This window comes from Mus musculus, chromosome 5 (assembly GCF_000001635.26).
Source record: "Mus musculus strain C57BL/6J chromosome 5, GRCm38.p6 C57BL/6J".
Taxonomy (NCBI): Eukaryota; Metazoa; Chordata; class Mammalia; order Rodentia; family Muridae; genus Mus; species Mus musculus.
In genome coordinates, this window is record NC_000071.6 from 77,432,437 (window position 1) to 77,449,029 (window position 16,593).

The 16,593-nt window shown below is 43.7% G+C and overlaps 1 long non-coding RNA gene across 2 annotated transcripts; it reads left to right on the forward strand.

Annotated features, from left to right (window-relative positions):
• The first annotated feature begins 1,281 nt into the window (after positions 1-1,281).
• Gm34728 lies at positions 1,282-15,239 on the forward strand. Of its 2 annotated transcripts, XR_001784886.1 has the most exons (4): positions 1,282-1,681; positions 2,104-2,226; positions 3,004-3,095; positions 14,567-15,239. It is a non-coding gene; the product is annotated as a predicted gene, 34728 (long non-coding RNA). The 2 variants fall into 2 exon arrangements; XR_001784885.1 differs by lacking the exon at positions 1,282-1,681 and having other exon boundaries at positions 1,943-2,226.
• Positions 15,240-16,593: the final 1,354 nt, after the last annotated feature.

Here is a 16,593-nt window from a genome sequence, read left to right on the forward strand (position 1 = left end):
GGGGCTGCCTGCAGAAGACAAAGTCACCTGCGCTAATATTTTTTTGTGGAGGTAGAATTGTCTAACTATGTCTGTCTGTCTGTCTGTCTGTACTTTTAGGACAAAATGTTAATATATTTCCTGGGCTGGCTTCTAGTTTGAATTTCTTGCCTCAGCCTTTTAAGTGTCAGGGATCACAAGTCTGTGCTTGCATGTCCCGTGATACTTGTTTAAAACAGTGTCAAACATTAATCCTATCAGAGGTTGTGGGAAGGTCTATTATGTAAACAGCATTCTGAATGTGTTTTGTCTGATCCTCCCAAATGTTCTTGGGGGGGCTGGGAGGAATTGTTAGCTTGTCACTTGCATAGAAAGAAAGGCTCAGGAATTTATCAATGCATTTATTTTCTGAAGGGTTAAGGATTCTCTCCCTCTCCCTCTTCTTCTCCCTCTTCTTCTCCCCTTCCCTCCCTCCCCATTCCCTCCCTCCCTCCCCCTTCCCTCCCTCCTCCTTCTCTCCCTCCTTCTCTCCTTCTCACACTCTCTCCCTGCTCCTTCCTCTCTCTCTCTCTCTCTCTCTCTCTCTCTCTCTCTCTCTCTCTCTCTCACACACACACACACACACTAACATACCCTTTGTTGAGCTGCCTTGAGTGGACAGCTTTTCTTGTTGTCCTAGTAACTGTAAGTATGATTATGATAAAACACCAAGAGCAAAACCAACATGTGCAGGAAAGGGTTCATTTGGCTTACATAGCTGCCAGAACCACAGTCTACTGAGGGAAGCCAAGGCAGGAACTCAAACCAGACAGGGCACTGGAGGCAGGACCTTATGCAGAGGCCGTGGAGGGATGCTGCTTGCTGGATTGTCCTTCATGGTTCACTCGGCCTGCTTCCTTATAAAGCTCAGGACCAGCAGCCCAGAGATGTCACCACCACAGTGATCTGGGCCCCTCCCATCAATCACTCATTAAGAGAATGCCCTACAAGCACGTTTGTCTATAGACAGATCTTATGGAGGCATTTTCACAGTTGGGGTTTCCTCCTCTTGATTTGTGTCAAGTGGACATAAAACTAGGCAGCACACCTCCCAAAGGGCTTAGTGTCAGGGATGACTTGAAGAAGTCCCCGCAGTCTGGATTCCTAATGCCTCTGGAGAAAATGCCCTGATGTGGAGGCAAACACATTCCTTTTCTGAGGGTGGAAAGCCACTGGCTGCACCAAGGCGTGTGTTCCTCTGCCAATGCTGGAACAAGAAAACCCTCTGCCCTGTTCGTCAGCACGCTGGCCAGCCACCAGCTGCTCTCCGTGACCAGTGTGGTGTGTTTTTAGCTCAGCTAGGCGGCTCTATAGCACCTGGGATGCAGAACCAGCCAGACATTCCCCCAAACACCACAGCAAGACTCTTTAAACAGCACGATGTTTGGGAAATTCTCCACACCTCCCGTATTCACTGCTAGGTTATTGGATAGGCTTCAGAAGGCAGCTCCAGGCAGTGCCAAGTCGAACCAGCCCCATCTATGTGTGTTTTGTTCGGCAGGTTTTCTGCACACCAGATGAATTGCACACACACACACACACACACACACACACACACACACACACACAGAATGTATGCACATACACACACTGCTCTGTGGCTTGCTTTTTCTAGCAGGAGCACTTTGGCCAGCGACCAGAGGCAGACAGCAAAGGTGAGCAGGTAGGTCTCCTTTGCCTTCACCTGCCCCGGGGAAAACAGGGTGTACTGCTTGCATCCGTTGGTGCCTTCCTGCCCTTTACTTCCTTTTCCCTTGTCCCCGGTCTGACAACAATCAAAGCTGACCTTCAGTTGCATGATGCTCTCGTGAGCGGAAACAAGCTGGGTGTCAATCAGTACAAGAGACTTTAAAACTGCTCCGTGCTCTACAGCGTACATCGTAACCCTCTGGGGAACTCCCACGCACATGCCTACTCTTTGTGACCTTTAAACTTTACATAGAAGTTAGTCCATAGTTCTGCGGACTTTGTAGACCTGGCTAAGAGGCAGGTTGACAGAGCTTGCGAAGGAGCTGCCCTAAGAGATGCTGGGGTGAGCGTAGATGTGTTTTCCAGCTCAGGTTTCTTTCTGTTACTGTTCCGAAGCATCCAGACGCTTGTTGTTCCTAGTCCCGATGAAGTCAAGGTCCCCTCGTGTGGAAACAGAAACAAACCCACAACGCTGTCTGACAGCGGCGGCTGGATGTGTCTGAATGCGTGGCGACTCCGGTATGCACGAAGTTTCACCAGCCCCAGCCAAATCCCAGGGAGCCAGTGGCCAGAAGTTGGCATTTGCAACAGCTAGAATTCTAAAAGCTAGATACAGCTCTAAGTTTTGTTCATTGGGTGGAGGGGGGATTTGCTTCATCCTATAAATGTGAAATCTTTTAACGTAGTATAGTACTATGTGCAAAGAATATACACACAGATAAATTTAAAAGTAGAAAACCCCAGAAATAAAGAACACAGACTTTTTTTTTTTAACAGAAAGTGAACAAAAAATAACAAGCAAAATAAAGGTTAGCTGGTAGCGCTCTACTCTCATTAATAAGATGCTATTAGTTTTTTAAAAAAAGATTTATTTACTTTATTTATATGAGTACACTGTAGCTGTCTTCAGACACTAGAAAAGGGCATTGATCCCATTACAGATGGTTGTGAGCCATCATGTGGTTGCTGGGAATTGAACGCAGGACCTCTGAAAGAGCAGTCAGTGCTCTTAACTGCTGAGCCATCTCTCTCTCTCTCTCTCTCTCTCTCTCTCTTACTTCCATGAGCCTCAGGATGATCAGGTGGTATCCCAAGACACGCCGGATAAAAACTGGGCTTCTGTTGACGTGGGAGCCGTGAGACCCATAGTCTCAGATCTTCTCCTCACTGCTCCAAGCTGCCTTTGGACACCTTCTCTTTGTGTGAAGACCACGGCCCTGCTGGATTGTGGTCTGACGGCTCCTAACCTCTAGTTTCTCTGTATTCCTTTTCTGCTCTTCGTGTGTTTTTTCCCAGGGAAGTCCTCAGAACCATGCAGGTCCTTGAAGAAGCTGCTGTCTTACTGTGTTGTGGGAAAGGAGAGAAAACAGCACAGTTGAGTGAGTCTTGTAAGTCCAGTTATTCTCCCTAAAACATTTTATTTCATCATGAGATTGTTTTTCACTGTTGAGCTATATCCCAGATCCTGTCTTTTATCCTTGTTCAAATATCCTTTTACAAAGTAATGGTGACAACAGTTTTTAAAAATCCCTTTTTGGGGGTGGGGTGGGGTGGGCAAAGGGGACAGAATTATCATTCCTGAGTTAGTTTTCAGGATTTTTATTTGTCTGAAAAAAAGGATAAAAATCTAGTCTCTGCCGGGCATGGTGGTGCATGCCTTTAATCCCAACACTTGGGAGGCAGAGGCAGGCAAATTTCTGAGTTTAAGGCCAGCCTGGTCTACAGAGTGAGTTCCAGGACAGCCAGGGCTACACAGAAAAACCCTGTTTCGGAAAAAAAAAAAAAAATCTAGTCTCTTTTGCTTTAGAGTCTGTTTTAAAGATATCCTGAGCTTTTATACATTCTGTAGATAAATTTACATCTTCATTAAGAACTTGCTTGAATCAAGATGTGATAGATAGACTCAGTCACCTCAGGAGGTGTTAATGTGAAGTGTGCACAGCTTCCCTACACCTGTCCTCCTGTAAGGATTTAAGGCTCTGTTGTGTTAATTGAGAAAGTTTGAGGCTTCCGAGCTACACTGGAGAGAGAGCCAGACTGATTTTCTGTCAAAAGAGCCAGGAGCAACTGTCAAAACAGGACAGATCCCAAGGGAGGATGTTGGAGTAAGAGGGAAAGGAAGAAAAACAGAATTTAAAAAATGTTGTTTAAAAACGATTGAACTTATGCCATCATGGGAGAGAGCGTTAATTCCCTTGAAGACAAATGGTAAGAGGATGCAGAGTCTTGCTTTAGGTGCAGTGGCTATGGGTGGCTAGGGCATTAGTGCCCCCTTGATGACAGTCTTCCTTGGTACACTGGGTGGCAGCTTCCCTAGCTGGAATGAAAGCTTTATCTTTGTCTCATGGTTCAGAGGTTTGCTTTGTTGTTTCTGGGCTAACAGTGAGTCAGAACAGCTCGGCATAGACTCCATGCATGATGGAGCAAATCAGCCCTACCTCATGGTGACCAGGAAGGAGAAACAGAGAGAGATGGAGAGATGGCGATCACTTTGATAAAGAAAACCTCTGCCCTCCCTTCAATTGATTAATGAGGGCGGAAGCAACACACACACACACACACACACACACACACACACACACACACACACACACACACTCTCACACACACACTCACAAACACACACAGGCACAACACTCACACACCAACACACACACAGAAAATCACACACACATATACGACAACACACACACAGAAAAAATTCGCACACACACACAACAACAACACACATACACACTAACACACACAGAAAAATCACACATGCACACACACACCAACACCCACACCCCCACACAGGTTTCTTTGTTTTCTTTCAGAAAATTATTCCAGTTCCTTATTTCTTCCTTTCCCCCAAACCAACCTAAATAAATTAAAAACATTTTTTTTTGTTTGTTTGATTGTTTTGTTTTTAGTAGAGTTAAAATTTTGGCTTTTACTGTGGTACAAACCAAAAATAAGAACAATTTTTAGACATTGGAGTTCATTGTAATAAGACTGTACTTCAATGTCCCTCACATCACCAAAGGAATTTACCTCCATAGTAGATAAGCTAAGAGTTGACAGTTCTTCTGCGCAAAGGAAGAATTGTAGGCACGGTTATTTGAATATATATTTCCTGCTATGGTCAAAGCTGTTTGACTTGAGTGATTGTCATCATTCTCAGCCCACCGGGAACAGGTTACATTCATTTAAGAATTGGTGTGTGTATTAAGATGGTCTATCCATGAAGTCATTCATCACTTGTTTCAGTGAACAATGGTTCTGCTTGGAGGGTGGCACAGACATTAGGTGAGGGTAAGGTTCTGGTTCATTGGCTGTGACGATTTTGAAAAGTATTCATCTCAGAAAAAGAGTAACTTATAAGGTCCTCTTCTTCAAAATTGATACAATAATTATAAATATCAAGCAAAACATTCAGTTTCATTCTTTGTTTTTCTCAAACAAGCCACCACCCAAATTTATTTTGCATTTTTTTAGGCTGTATAAATAATTGTGAAATATGTAAGCTGTTCTGAAAACCATAGTATAGTGTGAAAACATCAAATAAACAACCCTACTAATAGAGAGGCTGAGATAGGAGAAGCATGATTTCAAGATCATTATGTGTTATACAGCAAGACCCTGTCATGTACAGACATGTAAAAAGTGTATATGGATTGTACAATATTGGGACCTATTTCTCCAATTACCAAATTAGAGAGACCACTGGATGACAGCCAACAAATTTCTAATTACTCATATTTTTGAATTTCAGTTGATTAGGATATATTGGTAATATTAATTTTCATATTTAGATATATTAAGGAAAAGTGATTGTTAACTTCCTGTTATTTTTGTTGTTAGAGGTGGAATTATGTTTGTGTGGGTTTGTTGAAGGATTACTTTTTTGCTTTTTCTAGGGTGTAGTGTCACTCCTTGTGTTGGTGTTTTCCATCTATTATCCTTTGTAGGGCTGGATTTGTGGAAAGATATTGTGTGAATTTGTTTTTGTCATGGAATATCTTGTTTTCTCTGTCTATGGTAATTGAGAGTTTTGCTGGGTTTAGTAGCCTGGACTGGCATTTGTGTTCTCTTAGAGTCTGTATGACATCTGCCCAGGATCTTTTAGCTTTCATAGTCTCTGGGGAGAAGTCCGGTGTAATTCTGATAGGTCGGCCTTTATATGTTACTTGACCTTTTTTCCTTACTGCTTTTAATATTCTTTCTTTGTTTTGTGCACTTGGTGTTTTGACTATTATGTGACAGGAGGAATTTCTTTTCTGGTTGAGTCTATTTGGAGTTCTGTAGGACTCTTGTATGTTCATGGATAGCTCTTTCTTTAGGTTAGGGAAGTTTTCTACTATAATTTAGTTGAAGATATTTACAGGCCCTTTAAGTTGGGAATCTTCACTCTCTTCTATACCTATTATCCTTAGGTTTGGTTTTCTCCTTGTGTCCTGGATTTCCTGGATGTTTTGGGTTAGGAGCTTTTTGCTTTTTTGCATTTTCTTTGACTGTTGTGTCAATGCTTTCTATGGTATCTTCTGCACCTGTGATTCTCTCTTCTATTTCTTGTATTCTGTTGGTGATGCTTGCATCTATGACTCCTAATGTCTTTCCTAGATTTTCTAACTTCAGGGTTATCTCCCTTTGTGATAACTTTATTGTTTCTAGTTCCATTTTTAGATCCTGGATGGGTTTGTTTGTTTCCTTCACCTGTTTGATTATGTTTTCCTGTAATTCTTTAAGGGAGTTTTGTGTTTCCTCTTTAAGGGCTTCTAGCTGTTTACCTGTGTTCTCCTGTATTATTATTTCTTCTTCTTCTTCTTCTCCTTCTTCTTCTTCTTCTTCTTCTTCTTCTTCTTCTTCTTCTTCTTCTTCTTCTTCTTCTTCTTCTTCTTCTTCTTCTTCTTCTTCTTTTTGTTTTGTTTTTTGAGACAAAGTTTCTCTGTATAGCCCTGGCTGTCCTGGAACTCACTTTGTAGATAGACCAGGCTGGCCTTGAATTCAGAAATCTGCCTGCCTCTGCATCCTGAGTGCTGGGATTAAAGGCATGCGCCACCATGCCCGGCTCTCCTGTATTTCTTTAAGGGAGTTATTTATGTCCTTCTTAAAGTCCTCTATCATCATGAGAAGTGATTTTAGATCTGAATCCTGCTTTTCTGGTGTGTTGGGGTACCCAGGACTTGCTATGGTGGGAGAAATTGGGTTCTGATGATGCCAAGTGACCTTGGTTTCTGTTGCTTATGTTTATAAGCTTGCCTCCCACCATCTGAATATCTCTAGTGCTACCTACCCTTGCTATTTCTGACTGGAGGTCAGAGGATACCTATGGGAGTTGGTTCTCTACTTGGGGGTTCTAGGGAATGAACTTAGGGTGGCAAACTTGTTGGCAAGCTCCTTCAGCTACGGAGACATCTTGTTGGTCCTAAAATTTTCATAAAAAGGAAATTGACATGAAAAGGTTTTTAAGACTATAAATACAATTGAATCACTATAAGAATTACCACTCCCCGCTCTTTTGAGATAGTCTTATGTAACCAAGGCTAGACTCAAACTCACTTATGCTGCCGAGGTTGACCTTGAACTCCTGATCATCTTGTCTCTATTTTTCAAGTGCTGGGATTACAAGTATGTGCCACCACCCCTGTCTAGAATTACTCTGTTTTTTAAAAATTGAAGTGTCCCTCTTTGAAAAGTGCTGGAAAGGCAATTGTCAGGGTTCCTGTTTTAGTAACGCTGAGTGTCTTATAGCCTCAGCTCCTGTGGGGACCAGCGTGCCTTATCCCTTATTCTTTTCCATCTTGTTCAGTTTTGGAGAGTTACTTAGGACTTATAGGGAATCCTTGACAATTCTGGAAATGTTTTGAAGACCCCCAGTCTCCATTTTGGATTATTTTTAGTTCTCTCTGACATGTTAGCTCTACAAACATGACCTTTGTTTGGAAGTCATGTCCATTGAGACCGAAGATTGAGTCAAAGGTAATTTAGGTCATAGTTCTTGTCCCTGAAGATGCGAGAGAAAGAAACTATATGCCCTATATGGCACAGTCTTCTTGATTTGTTGGCCATCCACACTCTTACAAAGACTTGCTGTGAGGCTAGAAAGGGCATTGCTATAGTTTAATTTAGGAAATGTCCCCAAAAGTCTATATAGTAAAGGCTTGGTTCTGTAACAGAGTGTAACAGAGATGGTGGGTTCTGTGTGCCTTTAAGAGGCAGGGACAAGAAGGAGGTCCTTAGATCACTGGATATGTGCACTCTAAAGGGACCATGAGACCTGGGTTCTATGAGAAAGCAGGCTAAGTAAGCCATGAGGAGCAAGCCTGTAAGCAGTACCCATCTATGGCCTCTGCATCAGCTTCTGCCTCCAGGTTCCTGCCCTGTTTGGTTCCTGGTTTCCTTAAGTGATGGACTACAATGTGGAAGTGTAAGCCTAATAAGCCATTTTCTCCCCAAATTGCTCTTTTAATCATGGTGTTTCATCACAGCAATAGAAACTCTTAAGTCAGAATCTGCCTGAATCTAAAGATTTGCCTGTGGTGTCACCTCAGGTATAGCTGGATGGCTGAGAACAGGTATGTAGCAGTGGGCGGGAAGATATTGGCTACAGTCCTAGTCTCCGTTATGCACTTGTCACTTTAGAGATAAATGAGTTACCTTTGCATTTTCTATATGGGTGGGATGGGGGTTGAGATGTCCTCCTAACCAGGAAATGAGATGCAAGATTAGAAACTGAGAGTAAGAAGGTAGAAGGGAGGGAATACAGATGGTGGACAGTGGATGGATGACAGGAGACAGTTAATATCTCAAGATACAGCAGGAAACAAAACCGATGAGATGAAGAGGAGGAGGCCGTGCTTTCTTAGAAAGGACAAAGCATGATATTTACCATCAGATGAAGAAGGGACAGAGGTTTATGTGATAGGTACATTCAGAGATGGAGATGGTTAGCCCTCAGTGACCTTAAGTCTCCCACGAGGCTCCACCACTTAAAGGTCCATAGAATGTGCCAACTGCATCATCCTGGACGCATAGCACATATATCCCCAGGGACATCCCCTAGGCAGGATTTTGTAGAAGCCAGTGGAACCTATGAGGAAGGAAACTTCATAGAATTTCAGCAGGGCCTACTTGTCTTGAAACGGCAGGCAAACTATCTCTATTAGGGGCAGAACTTGGAGGAAGTAAAATGGACACACAGGGAATAGGAGGGAGGTGAGAGCATCCTGTGATGGAAAACCAAGCAGGAAAGAGGCTGGTGCAAGTGGGAGCTCAGCGCTGATGGGACGTGCTGCGAGTAGACCCCGACAGTCCACCCTGAGAGGAGGTGGCAGGAGGCCAGGGTTATCATCATGGTCTAACTCCATTTGAGCACAGGGTAGTGTATTGCTATCCACCAGTGGGAAGAGGAAGGTGAGTGAGACAAAGGCCACACTCTAATCTCTAAGTCTCTTCACGTCTTCATTGTTTCACCTGTGTCTGCTGGCTGCTCCTGCTTTCCCAATCAAGCTCCCAATGATCACCAGAGATTTAAGGTGGGAGGCTCCTCACCCTGAGAAACTCAGCTCCCAAGACTGCCCTGTGGAGTGTTTCTGAACACCTTCCTTGGTTTTCTGGAGCCTATCTGTGATGACTCTGGAATAGAAACTGTGACACTTTTGCTACCTCCTCTGCCCTGTTTCCCTATTCCTGTGCCTTTCCTCTCACACGGTCTGAACATTTCACAGCCTCATTAAAGCCTATGTTTGGTGCCTAACTCGGAGGACAGCTGTATTCAAATGGAGGTAATGTCCCACCTTCTCAGGGGTTCTATATTATCTTCTATGTAACTTTTTTCTACATAGATTTTTATAAGGGCCATCTGAGACCCTATTTTATAGATTCCTAAAGAGACACATTTTTAAAATTAGGGTACTTTAGGTATAATAGGCTGTTGGGAAGCATTTCGAACAGGGGGAAACTTTTAGAAGCTCTTTGAATTCTATCCATGTGACAAGCTTCATCTTAAGCACTTTTGAACCTGCCCCAACCGTGTCCTAGTTGCTAGGGGTTTAAAGCAGCTCTGAGGTTATACTTACCCCCTAAAGTTATATCTTCTGTTACTGCCCATCTCGCTAATGACTAACCACCTACTTTTCTGTAGGACTTTAAAGTGTTCTTGTAGCCAAGTCAGCTAGTAATGCTTAATGCCTCTAAGCATCAGAAAGTGAAAAAAAAAAAGAAAAGACAAACATGGCTGCATTTGAGGAGGTAGGATGATGATTGGTCTGGCTTGAGAAGAGATAGATGGATACAACTTGTGTGTAGCTGCTCACCATGTGGTGGCATGCCCAGTAAACAGAATCTATGCACAGCCTTGGGGAGGTCAGGTCATCAAAATCTCAAGTTGCTAAATGGCAGCTCGGCCTTGGAATATGGGGTGGTTTTTAAAAAATTCAGTCAGTTCTGCAAAAGATGAAAGAAGATGAGTGCCTTCATCTTAGTCAAATGCAGGTGATCAATCTGTCCTTTGTGTACCATAAACCGAGGTCTCGGACATAAAGATCACATAATCCAGGATGGACTATTGGCTGGAGAACATGCAGCCTGACCTGGAGGTAGGCATTTCTCCTGCCTTGTCTTGTCTCTGGCCACAAATCATCGCGCAGGGATTAGGCTACGGCAACTTGAGTTCCCACACACGTGAAGGATGGCGACTTCAGCATTATCCATGGTGAAATTCAGAGCCAACAATCAATATGTATTTTCAGGCCAAGAACCATTATTCACTTCTGTTATCGGGCGATCTCAGGCAGAAATCATATCTTTTGTGACTTGAATGCACGGCATTTCAGCTGCTTTATGACTGCAGTTGAGATTAAGGGTTTGATTTGACTGGCTGCGAGCTGCCGAAGTCTTCTGAACTGCCATCTGTGTTGGGGTGCCTAAACCAGGTGTGAGTTTTGAGGGGGGAGAGAAGGTGAGGTGAAAGGAAGTAAGAGCCGTCTGCAGGGAAAAGCTATTTCTGTTAGCTCAAAGCGGCTTAATTTGTTGCTAATGACACCGAGTGCAGTGTTAATTTAACTTTTGCATTAGGAGTATTGACTTTAGCATGAAAAGCCAGACACCAGCCATTGTCTAATAATGACCAGCACGATCAGAATTTCAGACCCAGCATGATGTAGGGGAAGAAAGTCTCCCCGAAAACAAAGGCCCTTGCTCTGATTCTTTGAAGAATTAGCTGTGCTACGCTAGCCTCTTTGGGCTGTAGGTTATGCATCTGTAGACAAATAGACGTAGAATATTGACCAGAGTTCCTTTCGAGGTCCAAAGTCTTTGTGTGGTTAGAGCTGTGTTTTATGCTCCATTAACATTATAAACTCCCAAGTGCAGCAGACATAAAAAGAAACAGACACAGTTGTCTTGACATGCTGTCTGTAGGTAGGCCAGTTCTTATTTTCAAAACCACTTACAAAGATAGAATATGATCGGTACCGTTACTTGGAAATTAGCTAGTGTCTGAGCTTGTTTGACCAGTTGTAATGACAGCTACCAACACTCCTTCAGCCCTGTGTGTGTGTGTGTGTGTGTGTGTGTGTGTGTAGGGGGGCTTCAAGCACTTTTCAGTTTGCTTCTTTCTTAATCTGTAACTCCTAGTCTTGTAGCTCAGCTGAGGAGGGAAATGAGAATACCAACCTCACAGTGAAACCTTTCTTTCACCTAAAGATAATCTGTTTTGTCTAATTATGCGGCTTTTCCTCCATCTTGACCCAAACCTAGTGTATCTGAGAAGAGGGAATTCTTAATTGAGAAAATGCCTGTCGGCAAGGCTGTGGGGACGTTCTCGTTATTAGTGATTGAGGTGGGAGAGCCCGACCCACTGTGAGCACTGTCACTTTTGCATCTTTGGTTGTATAAGAAAGCAGACTGAGCAAGCTATAAGGAGCAGCAAAGCAGTCAACCCTGGTCCCTCGTGGCCTCTGTTTCAGTTCCTACTTCCAGACTCTTGTGTGAGTTCCTGCCTTGACTTATGAGGGGTGGTAATTCAGGCATGTTAGCTAAAATAAGCTCTTTTCTCCCCAAGTTGTTTTTGGTCATGGTGTTTAGTAGAACACACACACACACACACACACACACACACACACACACACACACACACACACACACAGTCCCTGTTCAGTTGTGTCCCCTGGCCTCCCTGTAACTGAAAGTATAGGACCATGTCTCTAGCAGTATAGATGGTTAACTGCAAAGAACTTGAAATTCACATTTAGTCATTTCCATAGCAACCTTAACAAAGCCATTAAGCCGCTTTTGTTCTTTAATGCACCTGTTCCTCTCTTTACAGGTACTCTCTACCTTTTTCAGCAGTAAATCCAGTCTATCTGAAGATATCTGTTAAAAATACCGGCTGCGGAACTGTAGTCACCATCAGCAGCACAAAGATTGTCATTTAGAGTATATGACCTAACTGATCTATGTCCCCTCTCCTGCAGACCAGTGATCTGAATGATGCCAAAGGTCTAAGCCGCAAGGTCTGTGTGAAAGAATTCATTCCCGCAGAGACCCTGCAGAGACCGCGCAGAGACCCCGTAGAGCTCCGTCCTATTCCACTGGCTTCACGCACTGTGCACCAATTCAGAAAAGAGCTGCCAGCTTCCTCTACTTCAGTGTCTTGCCCACCCAGCCCGTGTCATCTGACATGACTGACTCAGTGCCACACCAGGGAAAAAGCCTCTGGTTCCCTGTGTTCTCTGGGACAGACACATGGCTCACCAAAGCCAAAGAGCATCCGCTCTCGCTGGTCTCGAATCTGAAATGAGAAAGCCTAGAGATGAGACGCTCTTAAACTATAAAGAGAGAATTGGGTCACCACTTGAGCCACCAAAGAGAGCGAGAGGCCAGGAGAGAGAAACTCAGATGAAATTGAAACGGGCACGGAAGAGCAGCTTTCGGTTAAAAAAAAAAAAAAAAAAAAAAAAAAAGGAAAAGACTAGGATGAAGTTTAGATGGATTGGCTTCTCACACACGAGACCCCCTCTTTCCCTCCTTGTTTTTGCCCGAATCACAGAGCAGGGCTGAGAAGAATCAACCTTTTGATATCCAGGCTGGCATTTTCTTCACACCCAAGGGGGCTTTCCAGGGAGTGATGTGGCTTTCCGCCAGGGCCAGAGAATTGAGAAAGTGTGTTGTGAGTTTTCTATGTCAGAAATGTAGGCGAACACGTGTGTGCCTTTCCACAGTGGTAGAATTCACTGATAAGGCTTGATGGTTTTGATGGCAGTACTTTGCTGGATATTCCTGCGTTCTTTGACAACTTTGGTTGTAGAAACAGATTTTTTAATTCTAATGTTAATTATTAACACTAACTCTCAGGTTACATACTATATACCACACAGTGCATGTGTGTGCAAGCAGGTGTGTTTAAGTCATAGAATGACTGTAAAAGGTAAAAGAGGTAGGATAGAACCTGATGGTGTGAAAGAATGTCTGTGCTGACGATGGACTTTGGACTCCTCCAGTGTGAGCCGGAGGAGCTGCTGCCATCAGTCTGGCTGCTGAGGTCACAGGTCTGAGACACAAGCTATAGAGCTGAAGGCACAGGTGAAAGGGCAGGTATCAGATGAAGGAACAAGGGGACAGAGGGACTGCAGGTTGAGATGGGTGATCAGGAGCGCGAGAAGATAGTTTTTAGGTAGGATGCATTGTTAGGGTCTGAGCTGAGCTGATGCTCCTAGAACATCGGAGAGTCCTTCGTGTGTCAGTTCTGACACACAAGTGATCAGTCAGACACAGGTTGGTGGGAGCCATCACCTTTTTATGGGGAGTGGTGGCTTTTTAAAGGTGGGGGTTCACCTTTTTATGGGGTCTAGGTGAAGGAGTTACATCATTTCCTTGGTCTGTTGGTATGTTTAATAAGTCCTTTGTGTGTATGTGTGTGTGTGTGTGTGTGTGTGTGTGTGTGTGTGGTTTCTCTGTGTAGCCCTGTCTGTCCTGGAACTCACCATATAGACCAGGATTGTCTTGAACTCAGAGATCTATCTGCCTCTGCTACCATTGTTTAATAAGTTCTTGGGCTTAGTTTTTCTACTATGGTTTTAGTATGCACATGTGCTCCAACTGTCTTAATTTACCCTAATAAATTTATATTTGTCAATTTTCCTATTCCTGTGAGTACCAGCCTGGGGATGTGGGCAGGGCTGGAAAGATCATACTATTCATATATATCTACCCAGGTGCACAGTTGTTCTCTGTCCTTGAAGTGGGGCCAAAATCTCCTTTTAAAACACAATCTCTCAGGCAAGGGACGATCTGAAAAATCACCATATTATATAATATAGAGTAACTTAGGACAGGGCATGGCCTGACAGCAACCAAGTATTCTCTGAAGCACAAAGCAAGGAGGTCCTGCACTGTTAGGTAAAGCAATTCCTAAGCCTCATGGGATGTCTGCAGTTGGTGTTAAAGTGCAAAATCTTTTCCTCGACTTAGATTTTGTACCTGGGGGACTGCAAATTAAACTGGTAACAGGTATCTTCATAAGTAAGGAAAGCAACACACACTTTTATTCTTCTTTTTCTCGGGGGTGCTGGGGCTCAAACCTTGGGCCTTGCATATATGAGACTAGTTCTCTTGGTACTGAGCTGTACCCAGCTCTTGTTTCACTAATGTTCACATGCATGAGAATTCAGAAAATAAGTGAAGCTTGAAGAAGCACTTAGATTCCAGGGTTTATATATATATTCTTAAGTGTTGGGGCTTCAAGGCATGGTACACACAGTAGGGATGTCAGTAGGAAATATATGGGAACCCCAATGCCAGGAAAGAGCTTGGTGAGGTCTGTTTATGCAAATTTATGTCTGTCCAACTCTCTGTCTCTGGTACTCTTTTCTTCCAGCTGTGTGGGGGAAGAGTACACCTCCACAAAGGGAGATCTGCATGCTACGTTTCAGCTTTCCTGTTGAAAGTGCATCCCAGAGAGAGCCACAGCCCACAGCCAATGGAGTCTGCACTTGAGTTCTGCACTTGAGGTTCCCCATCCCCCGGGTGTGTCATGTCAGAGCAGCTGACTGTGGCAGAGGGGAAACCAGGAACTCTGCCTGCATCTTTTGATCCTCCTTACCCTCATCTCAAAATAGCCCCTGTGCCAAAGTGACGGATTAGAGGATGCTGTACTCCAAATCCTTTCACTGGGAAGAGGGTCCAGACTTGTAAATGCCCTGGCTGGCAAAACTCCAACGCATTTGTTGCAGGGTACCTTTGTACATGGCAGGGTGAGAGTCAATCTGACGCTTAGCCAACCCACGGGATGCTACACTTAAACAATGCACTAATTGAACGAGCTAGTGAAATTAAGTTTCAAGAGATTGTATTTATTTTTATTAAAAAACTCACCTTAATTGTGTGGTATATCTTAGAGTCTAGTACTTAATGAAGCTGCTTAATGAAGAATTCTATTTTGGCTTTAGAAAATATCTATGTTAACCAGGCCCGTGTAAAGAATAGCTATTTTTACCACTAGGCAATTACTAAGGAACCATTATCTACTTTATCCCAATTATGAGATGCATAACTTGGAAGAAATAAAGAGCTTGGCGGTGCTGAACTTGCAAACATCAATCCATAAAGTAACAGCAAGTGTTGTGACTCTTCTGTCTGGAGCCAGGAGCTTGAATTAAAGCATCCTGCCTTCTGAATTACCTGAATTGCAAGATATAAATACACTAGCATCACCCAGATGAGTCTAGTCTATCAAATCATGTCCCTGGTGACAGGGGGAATCTAGGGTGACCTAGGGATAGGAGGCCTAGAGCCTGCCAGCTTCTGTGATAGTCTCAGCGTTGACAAATTAACTTTCCTCCCTAATGTGGGTGCTGAGCATTGTGGTCACAGTTGGCCATACGGAAGAAGTGGTCTCAGTATAGGGGACCTTCCAACCAAAGGTGACTCTGCAGTTTCCTTCTACCATGGCTGTTCTCTTGAAGGGAGTTAGCCACTCCTCCACCGACTTTGTCATCAATCCCTCTAGGATTGACATCAGGGTATGTTTGAGGGTCATCTGACCAGGTAGCTGGTGTGGTGGTGTGGTGACTAGGACACAGAATAAGGGGCCCAGTATGTACTGGTGCTGCATGACTGAATTCAGTCCTTGGTCTGAGACCCTGAGATGCACAGCCAGGTTGTTAAGCTTCTTGGAGACGTAGTTTCCTTGGTTGCAATTAGAGATACATTTGGTTTGAGGGCTTGTTCTCTGGAATTCATGTGTTGAAAACTTAATCACTATAGCCATATGTCAATGGTCTTTGAAGGTGGGGTCTTGGGAGGGGATTAGATCATGAGGGTTCTGCCCCCTTGAGTGAGTTAAGTCCATGAAGTACAGTGAATAGAGGTAGAGTATGAAGCAAGCAGTACCACACTTGTTCTGTGCATTATACAGCACCACACCATGGCTCACAGCATCCTGGGACTCTGTAGAGAACCCCACAAGCAATATAGGCTCTACCAAGCTGAGTACAGTAGTACATGCTTATTATTGCAGAACTTAGGAAATGGAGGCAGGGTGGTCAAGAGTTCAAGGCTAGCCTGGTTTACATAGTAAGACCTACTCCCCCTCTCTCTCACACACACTCACCCCACAAACAAACAAACAAACAAACAAACAAACAAACAAACAAAAAAACACAAAACCAAATGGCTTCTTCAAATGTGACAATGAACAATAAAACTGAAACAGCAAGGAAGAAGAGTCTCATGGATTATAGACTGTTGACTTTGTTACTTTGGATTCTAAACCCACAGATTAGAAAGAAAGACATTTCTACAAAGACTACCCAATCTCCAGTATGCCAACAACAAAAGTGGAGTAAGATGAAGCTGGCATTTGGCTTGGTGTGCATCTCTAGCTGTGTCTCTACAGTTTTCAGC